Here is an 11,715-nt window from a genome sequence, read left to right on the forward strand (position 1 = left end):
AGCGAAAAAAGGCATTGCACACCCACATAACACCAATGCAAGCTAGCACTCCCGTGAATGTCTCTGTAGATCCCCATGATCCCTTGCGCTCTCAGGGGTACCCCAAAAGAAACAGCGCCATCCAGTGGCATGTCCCATAATATCGAACTTCCACCTGGCTACATTCTCCCCTACTTAAGAGTCAACGTCCCCGGTGACTCAATTGGTATATCTCAACTCATGCACTGCTTCTTTAAAGAGGGCAGTACCCATATTAGTCAATAACTGAGACAGCACCTCAGGGCTCAAGGTGATGGCATGACATGCTGATACAGGGACATGGTAAGGGTTTGAATGCACTCCAGCATTAGCTCTTTTACTCCGACGGGGCACTGGTGTTGGTGTAATGACCCCAATATCCCTGTTGGTTTCAGTAGCAACTGTCTCTGGTGTGGACACCTGCTCAGAGGCAGACGGTGCAGTAACACGAGCATCATCAGTGTTTACAGACTCTGAAACGCCACTGCTTTGAACTGTTTCCGTCTTCACCAGACCCCTGCTCTGCAATTGGGTATGAGGTTTCTCCGAACAACACATACTCAGGATCTGAATCTGAACAGCCTGTTTTCTCTTCTGTCATAGGACCCACTACCACAGGGGATTCATTATTTTTCTTTTTCCTGGGTGCAGGAATTGGGCCAATACAAGGTTAAGGTTAGCTCTGTGAACCCGTTTTACTGGCCCACCCTCCACAGGCTCCACTGCATGTGTGCTGCCCTGGACTTCGACAACCCTATAAACCACAGGGCTCCAGGCGTCTTGAATTTTGTTCCTGCCTTGGGGCCAGTGTCGCAGATAAACTAACTGACCTACTTCAACAGGGGGGCAATAGACCCGGGTTTTGTCCAGCTCAAGCCTTTCTGCTGCTTTCTGCTCCGTGTACTGCCTTGCTCTGTTATGTGCTTCATTTAAGCGCTGCTGATGCACAACCAGCCAGTCATGTCTCTTATCAAGCACCTGCTCCTGCCCCAGTAAAGCATCTACAGGAAGGTGGGGGTGCACTCCAAGCATGAGGTAATACGGCGAGTGACCTGTGGTGGCATGGGGAGTCACATTTTATGCATACAAAGCTGAGGTGGAGGCCCAGGCAGCTGAGATGGAGGCCCAGGCAGGCCTAGGCTAACTAGGCTAATTAGTTGTAGCCAGTCCAAATCACTGATGTTTGAATTAGGTCCAGGATTTAGTTCTAAATCACCAGCCAAAAGTAGCATCAGAACAAGTTTCAGAATCTCCAGCAACAGTTGTGGTATATTTGATTGTTCATGTTTACCTGGGGGTGGTCTAGCATGACCAAAATCCAAGAATCTTGTGAACAAAAGATGTTGACTCCATTTGGCTGGGAAAGTGGTATAATTATCCAGCTTTCTTGGACGTGTCAAACTCCACAGAAGATAAAAATGTATAAAAACAAAAAGACAAGTTGATGTCAAGATCCAGGGGTTTTTAGATGGTTTTTTAGGTGGGTTTTTTGGCAGGACCTGCCAAGCTGTGTGTCTGCACCCTAGCAGCCATCTTGAGAGTTCAACTGGTTCTTGTTATGGATAAAGTGTCTTCTTTTTGTTTCAAAACAGTGGATAACGATTCGCTGATAGCTGCCAACATCTGCAAACAAATATAATTCTATAAAGTTGTTCTACATAGTGTGTAACTCAACCTATAGAGCGTTATTAAATGTATTGCTAATGCAATATATGCAGTATGGCACATTGACTTCCAAGGAAATTTTAGACGTCACTCATCATCAGAAAGGTTGCCGGCCCTTGACAAAGACATTAATCTCAGTTCCAAGAAAGCAATCTCTAATTCCAAAACCATTCTCAGTTCCAGGAATACAATCCCAGATACCAAAAACTGTATCTGAGTTCTAAGAAGTAGATCTCGAATACCATAAAGGTTATCTCAATTCCAAGAACGCAATCCCAGGTTTCAAGAGCTTCATCTCAATTCCAAGAAGTCAATCTCTAATACCATAAAGGTTATCTCAATTCCAAGAACGCAATCCCAGGTTTCAAGAGCTTCATCTCAATTCCAAGAAGTCAATCTCTAATACCATAAAGGTTATCTCAATTCCAAGAACGCAATCCCAGGTTTCAAGAGCTTCATCTCAATTCCAAGAAGTCAATCTCTAATACCATAAAGGTTATCTCAATTCCAAGAACGCAATCCCAGGTTTCAAGAGCTTCATCTCAATTCCAAGAAGTCAATCTCTAATACCATAAAGGTTATCTCAATTCCAAGAACGCAATCCCAGGTTTCAAGAGCTTCATCTCAATTCCAAGAAGTCAATCTCTAATACCATATATGTTATCTCAATTCCAAGAACGCAATCCCAGGTTTCAAGAGCTTCATCTCAATTCCAAGAAGTCGATCTCTAATACCATAAAGGTTATCTCAATTCCAAGAACGCAATCCCAGGTTTCAAGAGCTTCATCTCAATTCCAATGTAGCCTGGCTAAATTAACCAGCCCAGAACACAGATTATCTTTGGGGTTCTTTTAATCTGAATGATAAAGTAAGCGCTCAGAATAAAATAAAAAGGTTGTAAAAATAAAGAAATAAAATTGTTACAGACTTGTTACAGACAGCTTTGTGCACTGGTAACCCACTGCTACTGCAGGTTATTTCCCCAACTTTATCAGCATCTGGATCTCAAGGACATCTAGTGTCATTTTGTGTCTGATATAAACCCATACATAAATAAAACAAACTTAGCAGTGCAAAAATAACTGTAGTGGCTTCTCCTGCTAAGATACAGAGCCAAGATTAAACAGTTAACAAGGTACATTTCCCTCTTACCCACAGAGATAGTATAATACAAGTGTGAACTCAAATACATACAGTGCATTAATTCAGCAGAAAACGGAATATAGATCCCTCTGAGATGAATGGCGAAGTTGGTTGCAGCCACTCCTGGTGCCTTAAACGTTGCACACTTTGCATTCAAAACAGATCACGCAGCGAAAAAAGGCATTGCACACCCACATAACACCAATGCAAGCTAGCACTCCCGTGAATGTCTCTGTAGATCCCCATGATCCCTTGCGCTCTCAGGGGTACCCCAAAAGAAACAGCGCCATCCAGTGGCATGTCCCATAATATCGAACTTCCACCTGGCTACATTCTCCCCTGCTTAAGAGTCAACGTCCCCGGTGACTCAATTGGTATATCTCAACTCATGCACTGCTTCTTTAAAGAGGGCAGTACCCATATTAGTCAATAACTGAGACAGCACCTCAGGGCTCAAGGTGATGGCATGACATGCTGATACAGGGACATGGTAAGGGTTTGAATGCACTCCAGCATTAGCTCTTTTACTCCGACGGGGCACTGGTGTTGGTGTAATGACCCCAATATCCCTGTTGGTTTCAGTAGCAACTGTCTCTGGTGTGGACACCTGCTCAGAGGCAGGCGGTGCAGTAACACGAGCATCATCAGTGTTTACAGACTCTGAAACGCCACTGCTTTGAACTGTTTCCGTCTTCACCAGACCCCTGCTCTGCAATTGGGTATGAGGTTTCTCCGAACAACACATACTCAGGATCTGAATCTGAACAGCCTGTTTTCTCTTCTGTCATAGGACCCACTACCACAGGGGATTCATTATTTTTCTTTTTCCTGGGTGCAGGAATTGGGCCAATACAAGGTTAAGGTTAGCTCTGTGAACCCGTTTTACTGGCCCACCCTCCACAGGCTCCACTGCATGTGTGCTGCCCTGGACTTCGACAACCCTATAAACCACAGGGCTCCAGGCGTCTTGAATTTTGTTCCTGCCTTGGGGCCAGTGTCGCAGATAAACTAACTGACCTACTTCAACAGGGGGGCAATAGACCCGGGTTTTGTCCAGCTCAAGCCTTTCTGCTGCTTTCTGCTCCGTGTACTGCCTTGCTCTGTTATGTGCTTCATTTAAGCGCTGCTGATGCACAACCAGCCAGTCATGTCTCTTATCAAGCACCTGCTCCTGCCCCAGTAAAGCATCTACAGGAAGGTGGGGGTGCACTCCAAGCATGAGGTAATACGGCGAGTGACCTGTGGTGGCATGGGGAGTCACATTTTATGCATACAAAGCTGAGGTGGAGGCCCAGGCAGCTGAGATGGAGGCCCAGGCAGGCCTAGGCTAACTAGGCTAATTAGTTGTAGCCAGTCCAAATCACTGATGTTTGAATTAGGTCCAGGATTTAGTTCTAAATCACCAGCCAAAAGTAGCATCAGAACAAGTTTCAGAATCTCCAGCAACAGTTGTGGTATATTTGATTGTTCATGTTTACCTGGGGGTGGTCTAGCATGACCAAAATCCAAGAATCTTGTGAACAAAAGATGTTGACTCCATTTGGCTGGGAAAGTGGTATAATTATCCAGCTTTCTTGGACGTGTCAAACTCCACAGAAGATAAAAATGTATAAAAACAAAAAGACAAGTTGATGTCAAGATCCAGGGGTTTTTAGATGGTTTTTTAGGTGGGTTTTTTGGCAGGACCTGCCAAGCTGTGTGTCTGCACCCTAGCAGCCATCTTGAGAGTTCAACTGGTTCTTGTTATGGATAAAGTGTCTTCTTTTTGTTTCAAAACAGTGGATAACGATTCGCTGATAGCTGCCAACATCTGCAAACAAATATAATTCTATAAAGTTGTTCTACATAGTGTGTAACTCAACCTATAGAGCGTTATTAAATGTATTGCTAATGCAATATATGCAGTATGGCACATTGACTTCCAAGGAAATTTTAGACGTCACTCATCATCAGAAAGGTTGCCGGCCCTTGACAAAGACATTAATCTCAGTTCCAAGAAAGCAATCTCTAATTCCAAAACCATTCTCAGTTCCAGGAATACAATCCCAGATACCAAAAACTGTATCTGAGTTCTAAGAAGTAGATCTCGAATACCATAAAGGTTATCTCAATTCCAAGAACGCAATCCCAGGTTTCAAGAGCTTCATCTCAATTCCAAGAAGTCAATCTCTAATACCATAAAGGTTATCTCAATTCCAAGAACGCAATCCCAGGTTTCAAGAGCTTCATCTCAATTCCAAGAAGTCAATCTCTAATACCATAAAGGTTATCTCAATTCCAAGAACGCAATCCCAGGTTTCAAGAGCTTCATCTCAATTCCAAGAAGTCAATCTCTAATACCATAAAGGTTATCTCAATTCCAAGAACGCAATCCCAGGTTTCAAGAGCTTCATCTCAATTCCAAGAAGTCAATCTCTAATACCATAAAGGTTATCTCAATTCCAAGAACGCAATCCCAGGTTTCAAGAGCTTCATCTCAATTCCAAGAAGTCAATCTCTAATACCATATATGTTATCTCAATTCCAAGAACGCAATCCCAGGTTTCAAGAGCTTCATCTCAATTCCAAGAAGTCGATCTCTAATACCATAAAGGTTATCTCAATTCCAAGAACGCAATCCCAGGTTTCAAGAGCTTCATCTCAATTCCAATGTAGCCTGGCTAAATTAACCAGCCCAGAACACAGATTATCTTTGGGGTTCTTTTAATCTGAATGATAAAGTAAGCGCTCAGAATAAAATAAAAAGGTTGTAAAAATAAAGAAATAAAATTGTTACAGACTTGTTACAGACAGCTTTGTGCACTGGTAACCCACTGCTACTGCAGGTTATTTCCCCAACTTTATCAGCATCTGGATCTCAAGGACATCTAGTGTCATTTTGTGTCTGATATAAACCCATACATAAATAAAACAAACTTAGCAGTGCAAAAATAACTGTAGTGGCTTCTCCTGCTAAGATACAGAGCCAAGATTAAACAGTTAACAAGGTACATTTCCCTCTTACCCACAGAGATAGTATAATACAAGTGTGAACTCAAATACATACAGTGCATTAATTCAGCAGAAAACGGAATATAGATCCCTCTGAGATGAATGGCGAAGTTGGTTGCAGCCACTCCTGGTGCCTTAAACGTTGCACACTTTGCATTCAAAACAGATCACGCAGCGAAAAAAGGCATTGCACACCCACATAACACCAATGCAAGCTAGCACTCCCGTGAATGTCTCTGTAGATCCCCATGATCCCTTGCGCTCTCAGGGGTACCCCAAAAGAAACAGCGCCATCCAGTGGCATGTCCCATAATATCGAACTTCCACCTGGCTACATTCTCCCCTGCTTAAGAGTCAACGTCCCCGGTGACTCAATTGGTATATCTCAACTCATGCACTGCTTCTTTAAAGAGGGCAGTACCCATATTAGTCAATAACTGAGACAGCACCTCAGGGCTCAAGGTGATGGCATGACATGCTGATACAGGGACATGGTAAGGGTTTGAATGCACTCCAGCATTAGCTCTTTTACTCCGACGGGGCACTGGTGTTGGTGTAATGACCCCAATATCCCTGTTGGTTTCAGTAGCAACTGTCTCTGGTGTGGACACCTGCTCAGAGGCAGACGGTGCAGTAACACGAGCATCATCAGTGTTTACAGACTCTGAAACGCCACTGCCTTGAACTGCTTCCGTCTTCACCAGACCCCTGCTCTGCAATTGGGTATGAGGTTTCTCCGAACAACACATACTCAGGATCTGAATCTGAACAGCCTGTTTTCTCTTCTGTCATAGGACCCACTACCACAGGGGATTCATTATTTTTCTTTTTCCTGGGTGCAGGAATTGGGCCAATACAAGGTTAAGGTTAGCTCTGTGAACCCGTTTTACTGGCCCACCCTCCACAGGCTCCACTGCATGTGTGCTGCCCTGGACTTCGACAACCCTATAAACCACAGGGCTCCAGGCGTCTTGAATTTTGTTCCTGCCTTGGGGCCAGTGTCGCAGATAAACTAACTGACCTACTTCAACAGGGGGGCAATAGACCCGGGTTTTGTCCAGCTCAAGCCTTTCTGCTGCTTTCTGCTCCGTGTACTGCCTTGCTCTGTTATGTGCTTCATTTAAGCGCTGCTGATGCACAACCAGCCAGTCATGTCTCTTATCAAGCACCTGCTCCTGCCCCAGTAAAGCATCTACAGGAAGGTGGGGGTGCACTCCAAGCATGAGGTAATACGGCGAGTGACCTGTGGTGGCATGGGGAGTCACATTTTATGCATACAAAGCTGAGGTGGAGGCCCAGGCAGCTGAGATGGAGGCCCAGGCAGGCCTAGGCTAACTAGGCTAATTAGTTGTAGCCAGTCCAAATCACTGATGTTTGAATTAGGTCCAGGATTTAGTTCTAAATCACCAGCCAAAAGTAGCATCAGAACAAGTTTCAGAATCTCCAGCAACAGTTGTGGTATATTTGATTGTTCATGTTTACCTGGGGGTGGTCTAGCATGACCAAAATCCAAGAATCTTGTGAACAAAAGATGTTGACTCCATTTGGCTGGGAAAGTGGTATAATTATCCAGCTTTCTTGGACGTGTCAAACTCCACAGAAGATAAAAATGTATAAAAACAAAAAGACAAGTTGATGTCAAGATCCAGGGGTTTTTAGATGGTTTTTTAGGTGGGTTTTTTGGCAGGACCTGCCAAGCTGTGTGTCTGCACCCTAGCAGCCATCTTGAGAGTTCAACTGGTTCTTGTTATGGATAAAGTGTCTTCTTTTTGTTTCAAAACAGTGGATAACGATTCGCTGATAGCTGCCAACATCTGCAAACAAATATAATTCTATAAAGTTGTTCTACATAGTGTGTAACTCAACCTATAGAGCGTTATTAAATGTATTGCTAATGCAATATATGCAGTATGACACATTGACTTCCAAGGAAATTTTAGACGTCACTCATCATCAGAAAGGTTGCCGGCCCTTGACAAAGACATTAATCTCAGTTCCAAGAAAGCAATCTCTAATTCCAAAACCATTCTCAGTTCCAGGAATACAATCCCAGATACCAAAAACTGTATCTGAGTTCTAAGAAGTCAATCTCGAATACCATAAAGGTTATCTCAATTCCAAGAACGCAATCCCAGGTTTCAAGAGCTTCATCTCAATTCCAAGAAGTCAATCTCTAATACCATAAAGGTTATCTCAATTCCAAGAACGCAATCCCAGGTTTCAAGAGCTTCATCTCAATTCCAAGAAGTCAATCTCTAATACCATAAAGGTTATCTCAATTCCAAGAACGCAATCCCAGGTTTCAAGAGCTTCATCTCAATTCCAATGTAGCCTGGCTAAATTAACCAGCCCAGAACACAGATTATCTTTGGGGTTCTTTTAATCTGAATGATAAAGTAAGCGCTCAGAATAAAATAAAAAGGTTGTAAAAATAAAGAAATAAAATTGTTACAGACTTGTTACAGACAGCTTTGTGCACTGGTAACCCACTGCTACTGCAGGTTATTTCCCCAACTTTATCAGCATCTGGATCTCAAGGACATCTAGTGTCATTTTGTGTCTGATATAAACCCATACATAAATAAAACAAACTTAGCAGTGCAAAAATAACTGTAGTGGCTTCTCCTGCTAAGATACAGAGCCAAGATTAAACAGTTAACAAGGTACATTTCCCTCTTACCCACAGAGATAGTATAATACAAGTGTGAACTCAAATACATACAGTGCATTAATTCAGCAGAAAACGGAATATAGATCCCTCTGAGATGAATGGCGAAGTTGGTTGCAGCCACTCCTGGTGCCTTAAACGTTGCACACTTTGCATTCAAAACAGATCACGCAGCGAAAAAAGGCATTGCACACCCACATAACACCAATGCAAGCTAGCACTCCCGTGAATGTCTCTGTAGATCCCCATGATCCCTTGCGCTCTCAGGGGTACCCCAAAAGAAACAGCGCCATCCAGTGGCATGTCCCATAATATCGAACTTCCACCTGGCTACATTCTCCCCTGCTTAAGAGTCAACGTCCCCGGTGACTCAATTGGTATATCTCAACTCATGCACTGCTTCTTTAAAGAGGGCAGTACCCATATTAGTCAATAACTGAGACAGCACCTCAGGGCTCAAGGTGATGGCATGACATGCTGATACAGGGACATGGTAAGGGTTTGAATGCACTCCAGCATTAGCTCTTTTACTCCGACGGGGCACTGGTGTTGGTGTAATGACCCCAATATCCCTGTTGGTTTCAGTAGCAACTGTCTCTGGTGTGGACACCTGCTCAGGGGTACCCCAAAGGAAACAGCGCCATCCAGTGGCATGTCCCATAATATCGAACTTCCACCTGGCTACACCAAGAAGTCAATCTCTAATACCATAAAGGTTATCTCAATTCCAAGAACGCAATCCCAGGTTTCAAGAGCTTCATCTCAATTCCAAGAAGTCAATCTCTAATACCATAAAGGTTATCTCAATTCCAAGAACACAATCCCAGGTTTCAAGAGCTTCATCTCAATTCCACGAAGTCAATCTCTAATACCATAAAGGTTATCTCAATTCCAAGAACACAATCCCAGGTTTCAAGAGCTTCATCTCAATTCCACGAAGTCAATCTCTAATACCATAAAGGTTATCTCAATTCCAAGGACAATCCCAGGTTTCAAGAGCTTCATCTCAATTCCAAGAAGTCAATCTCTGTTATGGCATGCATAGGGTCTTTCTCTTCAGCACCCTCTGCTGGTCATAATGGGACTTCTCACCTGCTTTTTTTTTGCTGGGGTTTTTCTGTGTTCCTGTGGGTAGAGGAAACAGGAAGCTGGTCGCTTGTTAGCCTGCAGGATATGTTGTTGCTCTTTAAAACGTTTCTGCCTTGAAGAGTTATTGCTTGTGAGTATTAACCCTTTAGAACCGGTAGGAGCGGACACAAGTCTGGAGAAGTATAATTTGTTAAGTGGTGAGTCCAGTCAGCATTCTATTTATTATAATTACTAATTCTTATGTTTTTTGTTTCATTTTTTTAATCCCAATCAGTAGGGCTTCCAGTTTAGACATACAAATCAACAATTCTTCCAATTTTTTGACTGAAATCTTTAGAGCTTCCACTTATAGAATAAAATTCACTACTTCTTCCAAGATAGTAATAATTATTTCCTCTGCATGCAGCTTATCTTTGGAACTGGTCTCTGTCACAAGCAGAACAATAAGGACGAACAATGTCAGGTATGTACAAGTGTTGGTTCTACATATGTTTGATTTCCTCAGATTCAGTGGTCCCAAATGATATTCCAACGTTTTTATTTAAAAATTCATTGTGCTTCATGCAGTGGAAATACATTTTCAAAATGCTGACAATGAAGCACGCATTGGTCTGAGCCTACAAGATGAGAATCCTATAGGAGAACTTTGCAGGCAAGAGCAGTTTGTATTTGTTATACAGAGATACTTACCACAATAAAAGAATGCATCAACTAACACGTACATCTTATCCTCATAAACGCTTTAGGTGTTCGTGTGGGCAAAGAATGGATCCATTGACCTGTTGGATACACTTACGTCTGCTGCTGCGATCACTTTATTCTCTGCAGTGGTCTTGCTCCTGTTCCACTTCAACAAATACATCCAATTAAACAAATGCACATTAAAAGGAAGTTCAATAAAGTTTATTTCACTTTAAAAACGTTTGTATTCATTCTTGCACTGGGTTAATGGGGGATAGCAAAGTCCAGTTTGTGTAACATTAAGATTTATGTCATTTTTTTTGTAGATTTTTACTCTTATATTTAGCTGTTGGACTACTTAATGCTGACAGGGGTCATTCAGATTCATATTTATGATTAATAATCTTTATCGGTTGTGTGAGTAAGGAGAAAAAAAATGCCCTATTCAATTATTCAATTATCTGTTCCTAATTTATATATATTACTACTACCACTATTACTAATAACAGCAACTTAGATAATAAGCTTTTGTTTATGTGGACATTCATACAACACTTTATTCAATACTACAGAGTCAAAGTTAGATTTTCTTTTTTTTTACAAGGTATACTTTCAAATTTAAAAAAAAAAATCCTAATGCTAGTTGTGCAAATCTTGTTAATTAAGTTAGTTGTATTAGTTATACATAATATGTCTAGTAGGGTCTCCCATAGCAAATTTGTTCTGGGTGAGGGACCAGACAAAGAGCAATTCAGAAGAAACTTATTAGAATATCACTGAGGGAACAGTTTCCCCTTCCCAGGAGAGGGTTATTGGGGTCCCAGCCTGGAGCCAGGCTCGGGAAGGTGCCCAAAGGTGAGCGTCTGGTGGCCGGCTGTTAGTCCATGGGGCCCGGCCGAGCATAGCCTGAAAAGAGGATATGTGCCCCTCCTCTCGCAGGCCCACCACCCGCAGGAGGCGTCATAGGAGTCGTGTGCATGTGTACCGTGTACCAAGCGGCAGCCAAGAGCGGAAGCCCTGGCAGACTGATCCCAAGACTGTCAATTGGGACATGGAATGTCACCTCTCTGGCAGGGAAGGAGCCTCATTTAGTGCGTTAGGTTGAGAGGTATCGGCTAAATATAGTTGGGCTCACCTCAACGCAGGGCTTGGGCTCTGGAAACAGTCTCCTGAAGAGGGCCTGGACTCTGTCTCAGTCCAGAGTTGCCTCTGTAAGAAACGGCAGGCTGGGGTGGGTTTTCTAATGTCCCCTCGGCTTGCTGTCTGTACATACCTTACCATGTCACCTTGGACAACACACTGCCAACATTTACACAATATGCGGCCTGTCCCAGGGGGGAGAGAATCTTAGATCTGCTCTACGCTAAGGCCAAGGATGCATACAGCTTCTCTTCTCTCTCCACACTGGTGGTAGGGCTGGGCCATATCATACCATTCATGGTAATACCGGTATAATGTTG

At 43.0% G+C, this 11,715-nt stretch overlaps 1 long non-coding RNA gene across 1 annotated transcript; it reads left to right on the forward strand.

Annotated features, from left to right (window-relative positions):
- The first annotated feature begins 9,644 nt into the window (after nt 1-9,644).
- LOC309698054 lies at nt 9,645-10,506 on the forward strand. Its single transcript, XR_014273997.1, has 4 exons — nt 9,645-9,771; nt 9,981-10,037; nt 10,142-10,226; nt 10,321-10,506. It is a non-coding gene; the product is annotated as an uncharacterized lncRNA (long non-coding RNA).
- Nucleotides 10,507-11,715: the final 1,209 nt, after the last annotated feature.

The sequence above is a fragment of the Aulonocara stuartgranti genome (genome assembly GCF_965226115.1).
Source record: "Aulonocara stuartgranti genome assembly, chromosome: 22".
NCBI lineage: Eukaryota > Metazoa > Chordata > Actinopteri > Cichliformes > Cichlidae > Aulonocara > Aulonocara stuartgranti.